Source organism: Vicugna pacos, unplaced genomic scaffold (assembly GCF_048564905.1).
Source record: "Vicugna pacos unplaced genomic scaffold, VicPac4 scaffold_21, whole genome shotgun sequence".
Lineage (NCBI taxonomy): Eukaryota > Metazoa > Chordata > Mammalia > Artiodactyla > Camelidae > Vicugna > Vicugna pacos.
The window spans coordinates 15988854-16008755 of NW_027328742.1; the positions used below are offsets into that span (position 1 = coordinate 15988854).

The 19902-nt window shown below is 37.5% G+C and overlaps 1 long non-coding RNA gene and 1 pseudogene across 1 annotated transcript; one reads left to right on the forward strand and one right to left on the reverse strand.

Annotated features, from left to right (window-relative positions):
- Positions 1–984: 984 nt before the first annotated feature.
- LOC140694545 (olfactory receptor 5AK2-like) lies at positions 985–1864 on the forward strand (annotated as a pseudogene).
- Positions 1865–9115: 7251 nt separating this feature from the next.
- Positions 9116–19561, reverse strand: LOC140694286 (uncharacterized). Its single transcript, XR_012070017.1, has 3 exons — positions 19210–19561; positions 16974–17086; positions 9116–10100 (listed from the first exon to the last, which is right to left on the reverse strand). It is a non-coding gene; the product is annotated as an uncharacterized lncRNA (long non-coding RNA).
- Between the last annotated feature and the right edge of the window lie 341 nt (positions 19562–19902).

The window sequence follows — 19902 nt, forward strand, 5'->3', positions numbered from 1 at the left end:
CGGTTGGAAGTGATGTTTAACTGTGTGCCTAGAAGAGAAAGGAGATCTACTGATGAGGCCATTTCTGCCTCAGCAAAGGCCCATGACATATTACTCCACACTGAGCAGTGCCCAGCAGTTGGAGTCGTGTTTAAGAGTAAAGGCACTAGAATAGAGGAGTTGGGGGCTTACAGAATATGAAAAATTATAGAAGAAAATAACTCAGCTGTATTCCTAACCAGGTAGAGAGGTAGCAAAACTCAGAGTGGAAAACAAAGAGCTCTGTGATTTAAAATAAGCTATCATTATATACTAATAGAGTTATTACAAGATGATTTGTCCTGCAGCTGGGCTATGGCTAAAGAGAAAAACAAGGAAATGGGAAATGCAGGACTATCTCTTAGAAATCCATAAATATATATATACACAAATACAAGTGTGTGTATGTGTGTGTATATATAAATATATGTACTTATGTATATATATACACACAGTTGCATGCTAAGGATGATGGTATAAAGATGCTCTGAAGTCTTCCATGCATATGTGAATCATAAACAAATCTCAGAAAATTTCCCTAGTGAATGCTGCTAACTTCAGGAACTTGACCAGAATTCAAATGATAAGTGGGTGAGAAAAGCTATAGGTTGTTGAAAGATACAAAATCATATAAGAATATTGGTTTAAGCAAATATGAATACATTTTTAATATAATGAAAATGTGTTAATCTGTGTTTCCTAGATTAACACATATTAGAAATCAGTCTTCTTCTATGAAATCTTACTTATTTTGGAGATGAATCCATGGCTCACATATCACTGTTTTTGTGGTGGGTTTTTAGCAAGAAAATAGAAAAAAAAATTGGAAAGAAATAAACCCTGTTGTGAGTGTTTGTCATGAAAATCTGTCAAAAAATGGTCACTGGAATATAACCTTTCATGTTTAAGAAGATTTCCTTTCTTTTCTTGGTCCTCCTCTTGGTCCTTTTTAGGGTTTTGATAGTCATGACACAAGGAAATAGCACTGGAGTGACTGAATTCTTTCTTCAGGGATTTGGTCCCCAACACAAGTTTCAGTACGTCCCCTTAACTTTATTTTTGGTCATCTATGTGAAGTCCAGACTTCAGACACCCATGTACTTTTTCCTACAACATTTGGTTTTTGTTGATATCTGTTACAGTTCTGCTATCACTCCCAAGAAAATGCAAAACTTCATAGAAAACAAATCAATATCATTCAAGGGCTGTGTCATGCAATTATTGGTTTATGCAACATTTGTGACCACTGACTGCTACCTCCTGGTGGCTATGGCAGTGGGCCATTATGTGGCCATCTGTAACCCACTTCGCTATCCCATAGTCATGTCCCAGAGAGTCTGCATCCAGTTGGTAGCTGGTTCATATGTCATGGGCACTATAAATGCTTCTGTGCACACAGGGTTTACATTTCAGTGTTCTTCTGAAAGGGCAACACCATCAATCACTTCTTACGTGACGTTCCTCCAATCCTCACCCTCTCATGCTCCAACATTGACATCAACATCATGCTACTTGTAGTCTTTGTGGGATTTAACTTGGTGTTCACCGTGTCAGTCATCATCTGTTCCTACACATATATCCTGGCTGCCATCCTCAAGATGTCTTCCACTGCAGGGAGGAAAAAAGCCTTCTCCACGTGTTCCTCCCAAATGAGACAGTCACCATTTTCTGTGGGACCCTCTCTTACATGTACTTATAGCCTCATTCTAATAATTCCCAGGAGAACATGAAAGTGGCCTCTGTATTTTATGGCATAGTGATTCCCATGTTGAACCCCATGATCTAAAGTCTGAGAAATAAGGAGGTAAAAGAAGCTCTAAAAGTGATGGGGAAGAAATTCTTCTAGATTGGACCCCAAGGGTTAAAATGCAGCACACCAAAGTATGCAGTAGAGATGTTTGATCATATTTAATGTTTCTGAAATAGGGAACCTGTTCACCTCTTAAACCAGAGATACCTCCTTCAATAGATAGCTTAGTAGAATATAAGAAATATAGTATTCAAGTGGAGAGTGTTTCATTGATATTTGCTGATATCACATTGGTCATAACAAGTCACATGGACAACCCAGATTCAAAGACTTGGAGTAACTGATCTACCACTTAATGGAAGGGCCTGAAACATCACATTGAAATGCTGTGACTCCACTGAAGAAAAGGACTTGTGGCCATTTTTATAATCTACCACACCCTATGCCTGCCTGGAAAAAATGGTGTTTTTTTTTTTTTTGGCTGACACCTTGATTAGGATATGATTTGTATTGCCATAGGTGTATATATCAGAAACAATTCAAATTTAATCTCTGTAAACACAGTGTAATTTATATTTTCTCACTATTGTAACCCCAGTGTCTGTTAGTTCTGGAATATAATAAGTACTCAAGAAATGCTTACTGAGACAATGAACAGTGAATGCACCCAAAAAACTGACCATGTCCACTACAATGAGGGAAAATACTAGCACAGCTTAGTGCAGCTAACTCTTTTTGTAACATCCCAAATTATGAGAGCTTTGGGGGTGCACCAACTGCCTATAAGCCATTATGATAGAGGTTCAATTCTTCAACCACAATTTGAGATCAAGGACTAGCAAAGATGGCTAACACTATAGAAAAATATTAGTCTATACCACAATGGAAAAAAATATGTTATCACCCATAAAAGTTTTGAACAAGAATGACCTGCGGAAGAGAATACTTACAAAAGCTGAAAGCTGAAAAATCTATTCACCTGTCCCTATGTGTACTCACTAGCTGTGGTGAAATATGCTTGTTTTTCTGTCCACCTTCCATTCTCTTCTCATTTCTTCCTAAAAAGAATCCAGTGTTATGTGGAAGATGATGCAGCCAGATAAACAGGTACTTCTCAGCTTTCACTGTAGCTAGAGTGGTACATGTCTTAGTTTATGTTCCTGAGACATGGCCTTGGGTAAAGGGAATGTATGTGCTAGGGGGGTTGTGGTGAAGAATTAACCTTACCTGAAGAAAGGTCTGGTCTGTGCCTTCAGCTACTGGGAGGTGACCTCAAAGCCCCTGGAATGCCCTCCCTAATAGGACTGTGTTTGTTTGCCTGGAGGCTTTGGCCACTGGAAAGTCTAACAGTGTGATTTATGGGGTATGCCTATCAGTTCAACCTCCAGAGGATCTGGGGACTATAGGTATTGCCCTGAACCTCCAGGAGGGATTGAGAACTAAGATCATCCACATGAACAATGACAGAGAGCCCCAAAAGGAACAAACCAAAGGCTCAGGTGAGCCTCCTGAGGTGGCCCCACTCCGTGGGCATCACAGACACCCCAGCAGGTGATGCATCCCTGAGAATGGTGGGGGCTTCAAGTTTGGAGCCTCATAGACATTTCCCTCTGTGTATCTTTAATTTTATGATGATAATTTGTGTCCATTTGCTGCAATAAAGTTGCAATTGTATGTGTAGTGCTTTCCAGATGTGTTGGTTCAGGTTCTATTACAAATTACATAGATTGAGTGGCTTCTGAACAACTGAAATTTATTTGTCACGTTTCTGGAGGTTGGAAGTCTGAGATCAGGGTGCCAGCATGGTTGAGGTCTGGTGAGAGCCCCATTCTGGGTAGCAGACTGCCAGCCTCTCATTATGTCCTCACATGATGGAGAATAGCTGGAGAGCTCTCTGGGGACACTTTTCAGGGCATTAGTCCATTCTTGAGGCTTGAATCATCATGACTTAAATAATTTCCAAAGACCGCACCTCCTAATACCATCACACAGGGAGTTAGGATTTCAATAGGTGAATTTGGTGGAAGGGATACAAACATTGTCAATAACATAGAGTGGATTCCAGTAAATTATCAAATGTGCGGGTGATTGTGAAGACCACTAATTTTCAGCCAAGTACAAATGAGAACAGCCCTGAGATCCCTTGAACTTTTGACCAGTGTCTGAACTGACATCAGCCCTATGGGAACTGTTCCCACAGACTGTACAGTTTGCTAAACTCTATGAAGGGGGCTATTCTAAGCGGCTCAGAGAGGAGCAGGAAGAGTGAGGTACAGAAAGACAAAGGCAAGGAAAGGGTGAATAATGTAGCTGGCTTACACCCTGGGACCTGGACCTCAATCCCACAGGGGACTTTGGTAAACTATGTAGAATATCCCCCACAGCTGTCCCTCTGAAGGACAAGAGCTGAAGACAATAATTTACTTCCCCTCCCCCATTGCTTGGTGGTCACCCAGCATCTTCCACAGCTTCTAAGATACTCCTGAGAAACAGAGAAGCAGAGGTACCACAGGAAACCTGCCCCTGGCAGCACAGACAGCCACACACACAGATGCACTGAAACCCAGTAGCTGAGGGGCTGTGGTGTGGGACAGATTTCTGTTGCTCCATGTAACACAGTTCAAGACAATGCAATGGAAGTAGAAGTCCCCTAGATGTGGGCAAAGCTTTTGTCTTCCTGATCAAGAGTGTGCATGTGGTTGTCACTCTTTCCTGGATCTTTACCTCCAGGACTCCTCTCATCTGCTTTGAAAGGGTGTGTGATGTCTGGCACCGTAGTAGATATGGTAGACTGTGAGGCAACCAGCACATGGGAGAGACCAAATGCATCATAGAAGTGCAACTCCTGACTTCCAGGCTGTTGCTATAAGTCCTTGCTTTTATAAAATAAGTTGGATTTTTATCTATTCACAGTGGAACACATTCCTAACTGCGACTCGTTCTGCAATAAGGAATACCAAATGTCAGTTCACCAGACATTGGCAATAAGTCTCCTAGAGGCAAGAAGCTACAGGCTCGTTGAATCTAGCTTTCACATTTCATTGAATAAAGCTCTAACCCTAGCAGCAATATAGCCAAACACTCCTCAAAATCTTGTGTTCCATAGATTGTTGTTTGAAATGTTCTTAAGTTATGAAATGTCGCAGGATGAATGGGTGTCTTTATCCAGGGCTGATTTTTTTTAATATAAACATTATTAGACCAAAAAAAATAAAAGGGATCAAGAGTAAAATTCTACTTCAAATTTAAAAAATGGTCAAAGTAGTAATATAAATAATTATTTAAGTAGTAGTAGTAGTAACTCAATTTGTTACATTAGGAACATAGGGACTTAAATTTAGATTAGCTTTGGATTTCCTTTTTCCAGATAGCTGTGTTTGTTGCTAAACATCATGACAAGGTCAGTTTTCTAGACTTGAACACTATTTTTTAGACATCGTAAAAATTGCTCAACTTGATTCATGGCAAGAAAAAAATTTTAAAGGAGTTGTTCTATCAACAAAGCAACACACAAAAAAGTCCCTGATGACAGTAACATGATTAAATCTATCTTCTCTAGAGAAAAATTAAATGTTCTTCAGCTGAAAATAACTACTGAACATCATTTATTCCAATTGCATCACAGCCCCTGGATGCCCAGGTTCCCAAGGGAGCAAGTATTGATGATCCCTCAGGCTCCAGCTTTAAGCTCCCCAGTTAGAAGGAAGCACACAGAGAGCCTGGTGGCCATCAGCCTGTACCAGTTGCAGAAAGAAAATCTGGATGCAACCCCGATGTAAGTAAAACAAAACACAGCCCATTTATCAAAATCAGCTGTGTGGCCTCCCAGCGTGTGCCAGAAACAGTGGAGCAAAGGGGTCAGAGACAAAGCTCTAGTAAGTTTCAGCCAAGACCAGGGGTAGTCATTTCATCCCTGGTGACACAATGGAAATGGAGTGAGGGACCTGAATTGGGCTGAGTGTTGCCTGAGAAGGATGTGAATGAACAAACGATTGAAAGATTAGACAAATGAATGACTGAATGAATGAATAGTATATGGCTTTAGTGTGTTATTTGCATGTGTTATGGCCAGTTATGAGTCCCATTCAAAGCATGACCCTCAGCTGGGAAATTTACATAAATCACATCAGTGACTTTAGGTCATATCATTAAGAAGCAGACTTTACTTCTTTCCCTTTTTCTTCCTTCTTAAAACAATAAAGCTATTTTAAAATGAAAAGCTGATGAAGTTTACAAGTTTAGAGACCGTCTCTCCACTCCTGTGGCAAAGGATAGCCATTCTAAGTTTGGTGTGAATCCTTCTAGAGACTTTTCATTTATAAATAAAGAAAATGAGAAAAGAAAAGAGAGAATGGAGATTTTTTTTAAAAAGTTTATTTTAAGAGGGCCCACCTTACATATTATTCTGCAACTTGCTCTGTTCATTTAGCAATACGGTATGAGCACCTTTCCCTAAGAGTGTATATTCCTCATGGGTATTGATTGATAATACAAATCTACTTTGATTGATTTAACTATATTTCCAAACATTTGCCATTGTAATCAGTGTTGCAATAAGCATTATTACCTTCCAAGTGATTCTGTGTAGAACTGAGGCTGAGGGGGTGACAACATTTGTCTCTGTGAAGTAGTGGGATCAGAATTCAAACCCAGGTGCTTTCTGCTGCACAATGCTGAATGTAAGTGAAGCTTTGGAGTCTCCAGGATTGAGTACAGATTAAGCTCGTTCAAAATACTTGGGTTCTTGTCTTTGTGTGTGTGTGTGTTGTGTTGTGTCCTTTGTACTGAATTTTGCATAACTCTTGAAAATGTCATGTCATACAATTTACTCTAATTCCAAAGGATTAAATTAACATGGTAAATGTCATTATCTCATCAAGATTCTAATTTAAGTGGACACACAACCAATGCTAGCCTCTTCTGACAAGTGCTTCCACACACTGCATGGAAGCCTCCTTGAAAGGGTTGCAGTTAATCTGTTTTACACTAAATTTACCTCAAGAGGCAGCTCCCACATACTTACTGGCCTTTAGCTGTCACTAAACGTCAAAAGAGGAGAATTGTTTCTTGTTCCGGCACCACAGAGTTACCCCACTCTGTTTATTTCTCAAGATGTTTGAGAGAACCAGATTGCCCACATCCCCGCAGGTGGGCAGGTGGGTTTGCTGTACTCCCCACCTCTAAAGGCACCTTCTTATCCCAAACTGACCCTCCCATCCATGGAGCTACAGCCTTGCCCGGAGTTACCCACATCAGAGTGAGGAGCCCTCTACTGAGGTGTGGGGGTGGGGCTTGTCTTTGTGACAAAATATTTAAGATGCATAAAAATATATTTAAAATAAGGTTACAACCTGATGTACCATCATGTAAGTTCCCCAACTTCCTTTTCAGTACCCAGCATTCCGTGTGAGAAATGTGACCACATGGATGTTGTGGCACCAGTTCACTGAATTCTCACTGATTTATTAATAGTTCTTATTGTTTTCTATGTTAGAGCATGCTACTAGGAGCATTCTTCTGTGAATATATTTATATGTACCCGTCTTCACAGATACCCTTACACGTGTGTGTCTGTGTAGCCTGTAAATTTATCTAGAATATGTACCTACAGTGGAAATTCTGGATCAAAAGAAGGCATATTTAATTTTATTAATATTTCCAAGTATGTCTCCAACATGACCATTCTAATTTACCTTCTGGCCAGAAATATGTGAGTGTACATTCTAACCTAAACTTTCCATTTGAGACTGAGGACTATAGAATTGTATTTCAATGTGATATTAATATAACTAATAATAATTATCTGATAATTGATGAGTTGTGTGTATATCCATACTTCTATTGGCCATTTAAGTCTCTCCTATAATTATCCTGATTATATTTTTGTGAATTTTTCATGTGGGGCAATTTACAGAAATTACTTAAATGTACTGGATACTAATTCTTTGACCTTTATGTGTGTTTCAAATAAATTTACCTGAGTAAAGTTTTAGTCATTATCAGGTCTTTTCTCTTTCATAATATTGGTGTTTTTAAGTTAGATATCATTGAATTTTCTGCTTTTTATGATTTATGCACTCAGGTCTTATTTAGATTTTTTACTGCATAGCTAGGGGGAAGGTATTCTGCTGTGTTTCACTCTCACAGCTTCACAATTTAAGTCTTTAATCCATTTGGAATTGATACAATGAGAAGTAGAAACACAGTGTAAGTCATTCATTTACATAAACACTTCAGCACCACGTTTATGGGGCCATTTGCATTGTTGCCTGTGCTGCTGTTCTCATGCTTCAAGCTTCAGTGACTTGTGGGCCTGTTTCTGGTCTTTTTCACAGTTCCATTGACCTGCTTGTCTCTCCTTGCACCAGTACCACACTGTCTCTATTACTGTTGCTTTATAATATGTTCTGATTTCTAATAAGACAATTTCTCCCTTTTTAACCATTGAAATTCTCTTAGCTATGTTTAGCTCTTTTCTCTTCTATGTGTTTTATAAGCTTGTGAAGGTGAACATGAAATTCACTCAAGCATTTCACTGAAATTACATTGAACTTGAAAATTAATATGAGGGGAAACATCACGTTGGTACAACTTGGTAATGACTGCTGCTGGAGAGTACTTTGTCCCTGTTCCTGATGTTTCTCTCCTGCAAATGGAGCTCAATCTGTGTAATCATGGCCACCCTGTCCCCATTTTATTCACTTGGTTCCTAGAAAGGTGGAGGGGCTTATCAGGTTCTTAAATCTGAGAACAACCTGGCGTGCCCTGCTCTGCCCTCACCCTCAGGAGCAGCCAGGCTGCTGAAGCCCACAGGCCCCTGCATTTCAGAGGTGCTTCCCCACAATGTGCAAGAGGGCTGCCCCCATCACTGCCACCAAGATTGGGTGGATAAGCCTATCTGCGTATGGTGTTCATTGGAAGCAAGCAACTTGACTAATAACCTTGAAGTCTTCCCCCAGGTGTCTGAAGGTGATATAATGGTCTCCATATCTTTTATTTCTCAACTGTGCAAATCTGGGAAAAAGAAGAAAATAGCTCTTCATTTGGAGCCTCTTTGAGACCCTAGCAATTGTTTGTTTTTGAATGGATGGGTTGATTGTTGAATATGTATTTATTGACCACTGTTTGCATCTATTTTTACAAGTGAAATGGTTCTAATATTCTTTTCTCAAACTTTACTTAATTAGGTATCAAGGTTACATTAGCTTCATGAAATGTGGAATGTTTTCTTTTGTGACTTACAGGAAAAGATTATTTGATATTAGAATTATTTGTTCCAAAAATGTTTGGTAAAGGTTCTTATGTCTAGTGTGTGTGTGTAAACTTTTAAATAAAAAGTCAAGTCAGTTAATGTTTTAAAACAGTTTAAACATTTTGCATATATACTGGCAGAGACACACACAGTGACTACTATCACTCTCCTGTTGCTTGCTTTTTTAAAATAAATATTGAGAAAATGCAACTAAAATTTATCAAATTATACATATGCTATAAATGTCATGATGCCACAAATACCATGTGCCAGTAACCTAAAATGAAAAATATATATATATTATTTCTTTTTACTATCTTGGAGAAATGCACCAAGGAATGAAATTTATTTTTCAAAAAACAAAAGTCAAAGAATGATAGTTATTTTAAATTTAAGGATTACTGTTCTATGAAGGATGTAGGCAAAATTAAAAGGTGATAAAATTGAGGGAAATTCGTTAAGTAAGAAACTGACAAGGAATTCAAATCTTGGATAAACAGAGAATGTCTAAAATCAACTCAATACAAACATCCACAGAAAAATATAAACAGGCAATTTACCAAAAACAAAATTAATACCCCAAAATTCTAAGAACATTAGACAATGATCAAATTTACTTGTCATTAAAGGGAAAGAAAACAAATAAAAAAAATAACAATTTACACCTATTTTTCCTGGCAAAAAATGCTAGGAAAATACCAGTGTTCACTGGAAAGTGACAGCATGGCAACCCCCATGCACACATTATAGAGGTGTAGATGGTGTATTCATCACGAAGAGGGATCTGGAAAAAACGTGGTCAAGTTAAATGTGTGCACACCTCCAGAGTCAAAAATGTTCTCCCTAGGAATATACCCTAGAAAAATTTCACGCTGAGTTCTTTGTAGTGGGAAAATGTTGTTCATAAGATTCAAATTCACATACTTCTTCAGGTGTGTGGGCTAATTCTCCCCGGGCAGTAGGCAAGAGAGGCCAGGACCTCTGAAAGATGGACATAGAGCAGACTTAAGAAAAGCAATACCAGCCATGGGGATTCAGAGACGCAGGTCCAAATCAGGCTTCCACACATCACCACACCACCTGCAACAGAATCATCAGTTATAAGTATATTTTTTAAATTGTATTTCCATTACATAAATACATCATGTCACCTTGTTCCATATTAGTATACACAGAGAATGTCTTTTCAGCCTCTACTAAATATTGCAATGTATGCATGTAATAGTTTCCTTGACCATCACTGACAGACTATTTTTTAGTAAGATTTTAATGTTAAGAATATTTTTAGATTTATAGAACAGTTGCAAAGATAGTATCAAAAGGATATACCATTCACCAAGTTTTAATTTCCTTTAATGTTATTTTCTTGCAGTTTCATGGTTTGTTTGTCAAAACTAAGAACCCAGATTGTACATTCTACTCTCGACCTCCAGTTATTATTCAGATTTCACTTGTTTTTCTATTAATATCCTATTTCTACTCCAGAATCCAATCCATATGCCACACTGCACAATTGTCATGTCTCCTTACTATCCTTTTGATCTTTCCATGTTTTTCATGAACTTCACAGTTTTGAGAAGTACTGGTCAAGGTATTTTGTAACCGTCCTTCAATTTTGAACTTTCTTATATTTTTATAACTGAATTGGGCTTATAAACTTTTGGGAGGAAGAGCACAGTGTTGAAGCACCCTACTCTTCACATCAAGTCAGAGTCCCCACATGACATCACTGGTGACATTAAACTTGATCACTTGGTCATGGACCTCTGTGCCAGATTTCTTCATTGAAAGTTCCATTTCACTTTCCCTACTTTATTCTGTGCACTCAAGTCACTAACTGCAGGCCACCCTCAAAGGAAAGTAGGTGAATATTTATGGTTTGGAATTTCTTCAATAATAAATTCAACAGAATTTTATAGGTTTACCAATAGTTAGCAGTTATCAAAATGATTAGTAAATATCTTTTACATCCTTCTTTGTATTATATATTGGGTGGATGAGGGGCAGGAGAAGTCTCCATGCTGGCCACAGGTGTTCTTACACTGAAATCTTGCTTTAAAATTCAAAAATCCATCAATTAATAAAATAAAGCACTTTCTTCATTACAGAATATATTTAAACATACCTCAGGAAACAGATTTCCATGTTTTCAAATACACTTGTTAAACACCATAACTGATAAAATAACCTTTGCAACCTCTTTGGTAAGTTAAAAATAAAAGTCCTTCATTTTTCACAGAACTAGAATAAATCATAAAATTTATATGGAATCACAAAAGACCTAGAATTGGCAAAGCATTACTGAAGAAAAAGAAAGAGGCTGGAGGAATAACTCTCCCAGACTTCAGACAATACTACAGAGCTGCAGTAATCAAAACAGCATGGTACTGGTACAAAAACAGACATGTAGATCAATGGAACAAAACAGAGAGCCCAGAAATGAATCTACAAACTTGGTCAATTAATCTTTGACAAAGGGGACAAGAACATACAATGGAATTAAGACAGTCTCTTCAGCAAATGGTGTTGGGAAAATTGGACAGCAGCATATGAATCAATGAAATTATAATAATCCCTCACACCTTACACAAAAATGAACTCAAAATGGATCAAGGACTTAAACATAAGACAAGATACAATAAACCTCCTAGAAGAAAACATAGGCAAAATATTATCTCACATACATTTCAGCAATGTTCTCCTAGGACAGTCTACCCAAGCAATAGAAATAAAAGCAAGAATAAACATGTGGGACCTAATTAAACTTACAAGCTTTTGAACAGCAAAGGAAACTATAAAGAAAACAAAGTGACAACCTAGGGAATGGGAGAAAATATTTGCAGAAGATGAAACCAAGAAGGGCTTGATCTCTAAAACATATAAACAGCTTATATGACTTAGTAAGAAAAAAAAAAAACAAAAAACAACCCAACCCACAAATGAGCAGAAGACCTAAACAAGCATTTCTCGAATGAAGTTGTACAAATGACCAATAGGCACATGAAAAAGTGCTCAATATCTCTAATTGTAACAGAAGTGCAAATCAAAACTAAAATGAGGTATCACCTCACACCAGTCAGAATGGCCATCATTCAAAAGCCCATGAATGATAAATGTTGGGGAGGCTGTGGAGAAAAGGGAACCCTCCTACACTGCTGGTGGGAATGCAGTTTGGTGCAGCCATTGTGGAAAACAGTATGGAGATTCCTCAAAAGACTAAAAATTGACTTACCATATGACCCAGCAATCCCACTCCTGGGCATATATCCAGAAGGAACCCTAATTCAAAAAGACACTTGCACCCCAATATTCACAGGAGTACTATTTACAATAGCCAAGACATGGAAACAGCCTAAATGTCCATCAACAGATGACTGGGTAAAGAAGTTGTGGTACATGTATGCAATGAAATACTATTCAGCCATAAAATGACAACATAATGTCAGTTGCAGCAACATGGATGTCCCTGGAGAATGTCACTCTAAGTTAAGTTAAGCCAGAAAAAGAAAGAAAACTACCATATATCACTCATATGTGGAATCTAAAAAAAATAGAAGACAAATAAATATAAAACAGAAACAGACTCACAGACATAGAATACAAATTTGTCATTGCCAGTGGGAAGGGGAGTGGAAAGGGACAGACTAGGAGTTTGAGATTTGTAGATAATGACAAGTAAATATAGAATATATAAACAAGTTTATATGGTATAGCACAGGGAAATTTATTCAAGATCTTCTGGTAGCTCATGGTGAAAAATAATATAAAAATGAATATATGTATATTCATGTGTGACTGAAAAATTGTGCTATAGACCAGAAATTGACACAACATTGTAAACTGACTACAACTCAATTAAAAAAAATCTTTAAAAGCAATCATATTTTAAATGGCATTAGAAATAAATAAAACATTTAGGAATAAATTAAATTAGGTAGATAAAATATCCATACACCTAAAATGACAAAACGGTAATGAGCAAACTGAGAAAAACAGAAACAAATGTTAACAGTTTCCATGGTTATGAATTGGAAGAATAATACTGAAAAATGTCTATATCACTCAAAGCTGTCTATAGATTCAATGCAATCCTTATCAAAACTCAAATGACTTTTACACAGAAATAGAGAAAGCAATCCTAAAACTTGTATGGAACCACAAAACACCCCTAATGTCAAGTCAACCTGGTTAAGAACAAATCTAGAGATACCACACTCCCTAATTTCAAATTTTATTACAAAGCTTTAGTAATCAAAATGGTAGGTAATGCCAAAAAACAGAGACCAAGCCCAATGAAACAATCAGAGTTCAGAAATAAACCCATCCAAATGCAGTCAACAAATATTTCACAAGGGAGCCAAGAAGAAGTACTGGGGAAAACACAGTCTTTTCAATAAACTACACTGGAAAACTGGATAATGACCTACAGATGAACACAAATGGACCCTGTTCTTGCAGCACTCACAAAAATTAACTCAAAGTGGACCGAAGGCTTAAATGTAAGACTTAAAACTGTAAAACTACTTGAAGAAAACATAAAGATAAAGCTCCTTAGTGTGGTTTTGGCAAATATATTTTGGATATGACACCAAAGTTACAAGCAACAAAAGCAAAAATAAGCAACTGAAGCTACAGCAAACTTAAAAAAAAAGTTCATAGCAAAATAAACAATCAGCAAATGTAAATGCAGCTGCAGAACAGGAGAACATATACGCAAACCATTTCTTCATTTTTTAACCAAAAAAACATTTTTGATAAACTATATAATAACTCATAAAATACTAGCAATCAAATAAAAAATAAAAATTAAAAATGGGCTAAAGGACCTGAGTAGACTTTCTTTTCCCAAAAAAAAGACATACAAATCACCAACAGATATTGAAAATATACTAATCATCAGGGAAATGCAAACCCAAACCACAATGAAACATTACCTCACACCTGTTAGAATGACTATTATAAAAAATAAAAAACAAATATTTGCAAGAATATGAAGAAAATGTAACTCGTGAACTTTTTGGGTGGAAATGTAAATTGGTACAATCGAATGAAAGTAAGAGACTTAAACTGGAGTCCACCTTACACTACTCACAAAAATTAACTTACAATAGATTAAAGAGTCAACTGTATGACTTGAAACCATAAAACAAAAAATCATAGAGGAAAATCTCCTCGACCTTGGTCTTGGGAATAATGATTTTTTGGATATGACTCCACAGGACAGGCAACAAAAGCAAAAGCAAAAAGAAACAAGTGGGACTAAGTCAATGTAAAAACTTCAGCATAGGAAAAAAATTGAAAAAATAAAAAGGCATCCTATGCAATGGGAGCAACTATTAGTGAACCATCTTTTGATGAATGGTAGTTACTCAAGTATATAAATGAATCATACAACTTAACAGCCAAAAAAAATCTAAGTTAAAAATACTGGCTCTGAATAGACAATTTTTCCAAAGAAGACATAAAAATGTCCAACATGAAAAGCTGTTCGATGTCATTACTCATCAGGGAAATGCAAATCAAAACCACGAGACCATCTCTCACCCATTACAATGGATACAGTCAAAAAAGACAAGTGATTACAAGTATTGGCAAGGATGTGGAGAAAAGAAAATCCTTGTGCATTGTTGGTAAAACTGTAAATTACCACACTCACTATGAAAATCAGTTTGGAGGTTCTGCCAAAAATTAAAAGTAGTATCCAGTTTTCCCAGCACCATCTGTCAAAGAGACTGTCCTTTGGCCGCTGAATGCGCTTTAGTCCCATCTCAAATATCCGTTGACATTTTATGCCAGGGTTTACTACTGGGCTCTCTATTCTATTCCTTTCTTAGACTACATGTGTATTTTAATACCAGCATCATGGTGTCTCATGACTATAGCACTGTGATACAGTTTTAAAGCAGAAAGTGTGATGACTCCCAGTTTATTCCTTCTCAGGCTTGCTTTGGTATTTGGGTCTTTTGTGGTCCCATCAAAACATTTAAAGATGGACTTCTATCTTTGAAAAATGTTATTGGAATATTGACAGAAATTGCACTGAACCTGTAAATGCCTTTGGGTAGTATGGACATTTTAGCATTAATTCTTCTGGTCCATTAACCATACATCTGGTCCAGTATATCTTTCTACTTGTTTTGACTTCTTCAACTTTTTCCATAAAAGTCTAATTATAGTTTTTAAAGTACAAATTTTTCACTTCCTCAGTTAAGTTTATTTTTAAGTATTTTAATGGTTTTAAGGCTATTTTGAAAGGGGAAAAGCTAGTGTCTTCAACAAATGCTGTTGGTTACACTGGAAAACCACATGCAGAAAAATGAAATTGGACAGCTACCTTCCACCACTCAGAAATATAATTTAAAATGGATTAAAGACTGAGAGGTAAGATCTGACACTACAAAACTCCTAGAGGAAAACATAGAGAAGAAGCTACTTAACACTGGTTTGGGCAATAATTTTGGGATATGACCCCAAAAACACAAGTCAGAAAAGCAAATATCAACAGGTGGGACTACATCAAACTAAAAAGCTCCTGCACAGCAAAAGTAACAATCAGCAAAATATAAAGCCTAATACAGAGTAGGACAGAATCTCTGCAAATCATATATGGGATGAGGGGTTAGTATCAAAATATATGTGGACCTCATACAACACAATAGCAAAAAAAAAAAAAAAAAGCCAAACATCCAATATAAAAAATGGGCAGTAAAATTAAATCTATATTTTTCCAAAGAAGACACCCAAATACACAAAAGTGTACATGAAAAGATGTGCAACATCACTAACATTTAGGTAAATGCAAATCGAAACTGGAATGAGATATCCCCTGCCTCCTGTCAGAATGATCATCACCAAGAAGACAAGAGACAAGTGCTGGCCAGGACGAGGACAAAAGAATACCTGTGCACTGTCAGTGAGGATGTAACCTGGCTCAGCCACTATGGAAAAGCTGCAGAGGTTACCCAAAACTTAAAGACAGAGCTACCATATGCTCCAGCAGTCCTCCTTCCTGGTGAGCATCTGAAGGGAGTGAAAACAGGATATTGAAAAGATAGCTGCACTTGCATGTTTATTATAATGTTATTCACAATAGCCAAGATATGGAAATGACCTGAGTGTGCAACAATGGATGAACAGATAAAGAAGAAGTAGCATTTATACAGAATGGAATATTATTCTGCATTGAGAAAGAAAGAAATTCTGCCATTTGTGATATTACAGATGGACATTGAGGGCTTTATGCTTAGTGAGATGAACTAGACAGAGAAAGATAAATGTAAGATATCAGGTATACATGTAAAAAAACAAACAAACTCTTAGAAACAAAGAGTAGAATGGTGTTGGGGTGGAGGAACTGTGGAGACATTAAAGGGTACAAACTTGCAACCCGAAGATAAATAAGTCATGCAGATCAAATGCACAACAGAGTGATTACAGAAAACAGTGACGTATCAGTCTTCAAAGTTGCTAAGATACTATCTTGTGAATGTTCTTGTCACAAAAAATAAAGAAAATTATACTTGTGAGTCATGTGAGAGGTGTTAGTTAAAGCTGTTTGTGGTCACATTGCTGCATGTAAGTGGATCAAATCAACACACTGCAGACTGAAAAAAGAAAAAGTAGAACTGCATGATTTCACTTACACATGTAATCTAAAAAAGCCAAATTCACACAAACAGAGAACAGAGTGGTGGTTGTCAGGGCCTGGGAGTCAGGAAGTGAGAAGATGCTCAAAGAGCACAAACGTTCAGGTTTAAGATGAGTGAGTTCTGGGAAATCTCACGAACAGCACGGTGACTACAGCTAACAATGCTGTATTATTTATCTGAAAGTTGCTGAGAGCAGATCTCAAAAATTCTCATCACAAAAGGGAATTAGGTGAGTTTATGGAAGCAACCTTACTGTGAAAATCACTCACAATATATATGTGTATCAAGTCACCACATTACTTACTGGTAGGCCTGTGTCCTGGGTCACTGTCTAAGAAGCATTCCACCAGAGTTGTCTCTCAGGACTCAGACTTCAGGTAGTCTATTTCACTTCATGGGTGAACATATTCAAATGGCCTGTGTATAAAATAAGAATATAATGACTAATAGTTCATTGTGAATGGCTCCCAGAATGTGTTTTAAAATTTTTGTTCCCATGCTTACATTTCACACTACTGGAACAAAATCAAATATGAGCCAACACAAATGGCACATTAGAACAATGATAACAGAGTCCTGAACACAAAGATTCAATGTTTCTTCCTGATGTTTTCTAATCAGAAGTGTTTTTAAAAATATTTGAACTCACCAATTCCTAGGTGACAGCTGAAAGTGACAAAATCAGAGAACCCAAAATGGCAGATGATCCTGTAAGTGATTACAGATGTTGCTACATTTTGTGCCAGAAATTAATTATCTATTAGAAAGTTACATAAAAATACTTGAAGTTCAAACCCTGGAATGCTTCCCAATTTTGTTAAACTCATGTTATTATAATGTCTGTGTCTATTTAGCTGATGAGGTAGGTGAAGATAAAAAGTGACCTGTTCCTCTGTGTTTAGTACAATTAAAATAACTAACAATAATTATGCAATGCTTTTAAGAAATCAGGTTAGATCTGAAATACAAATGGAGATATGAAAATGCTTTTCCTTGTTCTATACATGAGTAGTAGCCCATCATGTACAAATATGTCAGATGACAAGGTATCTTCATGTTAAAAAAAAATGCCATCACAACAAAGGAAAGCTTTACTGATTGTACTGAAAATAAAAGGAAAAAAATAGAATTGGAAAAAGATCATGTTGACATAAAAATGCTCATGGTCACAGATACTATAGAGAAGCAACTGTGGCAGATGTATGAAGACGTAGAAGCCATCACTCATCCACTGAATGTGATTACACCAAATTGTGACTTAATCATTTCATAAACTTGACAGACAACATTTCTGCTTCTATAATTTAAGATATAACCTTTAAAATGCTGTATAATGAGAGGTGTGATGTTCTAGTATCTGTTCTAAGAAGTGCGTTAGACACACATAAGAATAGCCAATGGTCAGAAAGATCACATGTTATCAGCTACCACCCCATGCAAATTAATGGCATTTAGCAGATATTCATATATGTGTGTACATATATAAAATGTGTATTAGTATATATGTAAATCAAATAAAATATTAGATTATAATCTAATGTAAAATCATATCAGCAAAAGCACTTTGCTGACATAAGTGTCTTGGTGTAAACAGATTACAATTTTTTATTGAGTTATCATAATGGGATAATATTGTGAACCAAATAGAAATTGTAAAAAAAGTTATTAAAAAAAAAAAAACCTGACTACATGAAAAGATGCACAATTACTATAAGGCCTCTTCCCTTATTTACTATCAGTGTCAGAAAGTCACTTGGAATAGGTTAGGAGAATTAAAAACTCTAACAAGACACAAGAATGCACTCTCTGTTAAAGAAAATAAACCAAAGGAAAAAACGAATGGACAATTAAGATCCTACAGATAAAAATACCAATTTTTATGGGAAATAGGCTTAAAATAAAAAATAAGGAGATTATAGTCTAATGTCACCTTTTGAATAAAGATATACATTAAGCTGAATATCTTTGTATTTTGCACTTATGAAGAGAAAATGTATTTGCAATGAAAAAGCAGCCATTGTCCTGCCTTTTCAGTATTCTGAAGGTTTAGGTTTGAATATATTTCATCTTAAATGGTCTTAAGCACTATGCAGTGGTTGGTGTTTTTAAAATACCACTGTGTCTGGAGCTTCTGAAAGTGATTCAAAAATTTTTTAATTATATTTTTGTAATAATTTGGTAGTGGCCTGGATATTATTTTTAACAAGACTACTCACCCTGGAATGCTGCAAGGTTTTTTCAATGAGTTTATATTTACACATATTTAAGATTGTCACTATATTTTGAGAAAATGTCAGCGGTGGGAGTATTCTGACTTGAAAATGAGATAAGCTGAGAAGCATATTGTAAGTATAAAATAAATGATTGCATTCCTTTAAAGAAAGGAAAGTAAAAGCATAATAAACTCTTACTTCGACACACTTAAAATATACACGTTAACGTAATGTGTTTTTACACACTTCTCTTTAACTCTTTCAGTACTTTCTCAGCCCCTTTCTCATTACACCCGCATCCCCGATCCTGAACCGCGCTGTACACACCTCCGATCACGCTGGGGAGGGCGGACCCGGGCGGCGAGGACCAGGGGCGCGGACACCCCCGCGGCCCGGACGGACACGGACAATCACCCGCTCCCAGCGGGCGAGGAGAATAGTCGAAGCGGGCCCGCCAGCGCACCCGTCCCCTCCTGCTCTGCCGGCCGGGGCCCCAGCTCGGTCAGGTCCACACACACCCCGACAGGAAGCCAGCTCAGGCCGCGGGAAACTGGCATAACTTCAGACACCCGGCGGGGAGCGTCCTCCTCCCGCGGACACGCGAGCCGCGCGGCCCCGGAGCCGCCATGGCTGCCCCCGCTCCGTCCTGAGGAAAACAAGCTCTGCCCCCAGGGAAGACGCTGGCTGCTGACGCGGACTGCGCATGCGCACCGCTACCTAAGACACGCTGGCTTCGCGCGCCCCCTGTAGGTCCTCGAGGGCGGTGCAGGATACTCAGAACTCACTATAGAACACATGACCCCTCCCAGCCAGGATGCTAAATCACTGGAAATCTCAGTGCCCTGGCCTCTTTGTTGATGGCACTCGTGATGCTCTCATCCAGCCATGCCTGATCTCTTGCCTGGCACATGCCTCAGTCCTTGGAATCCCGCCTGAATCAGATTCTGTTCTGGAGGAAGGACAGGTGCAGAAGAATCTCAAAATTCCTGACTTAGAAGATGATCAGGAACCTAAACTCAA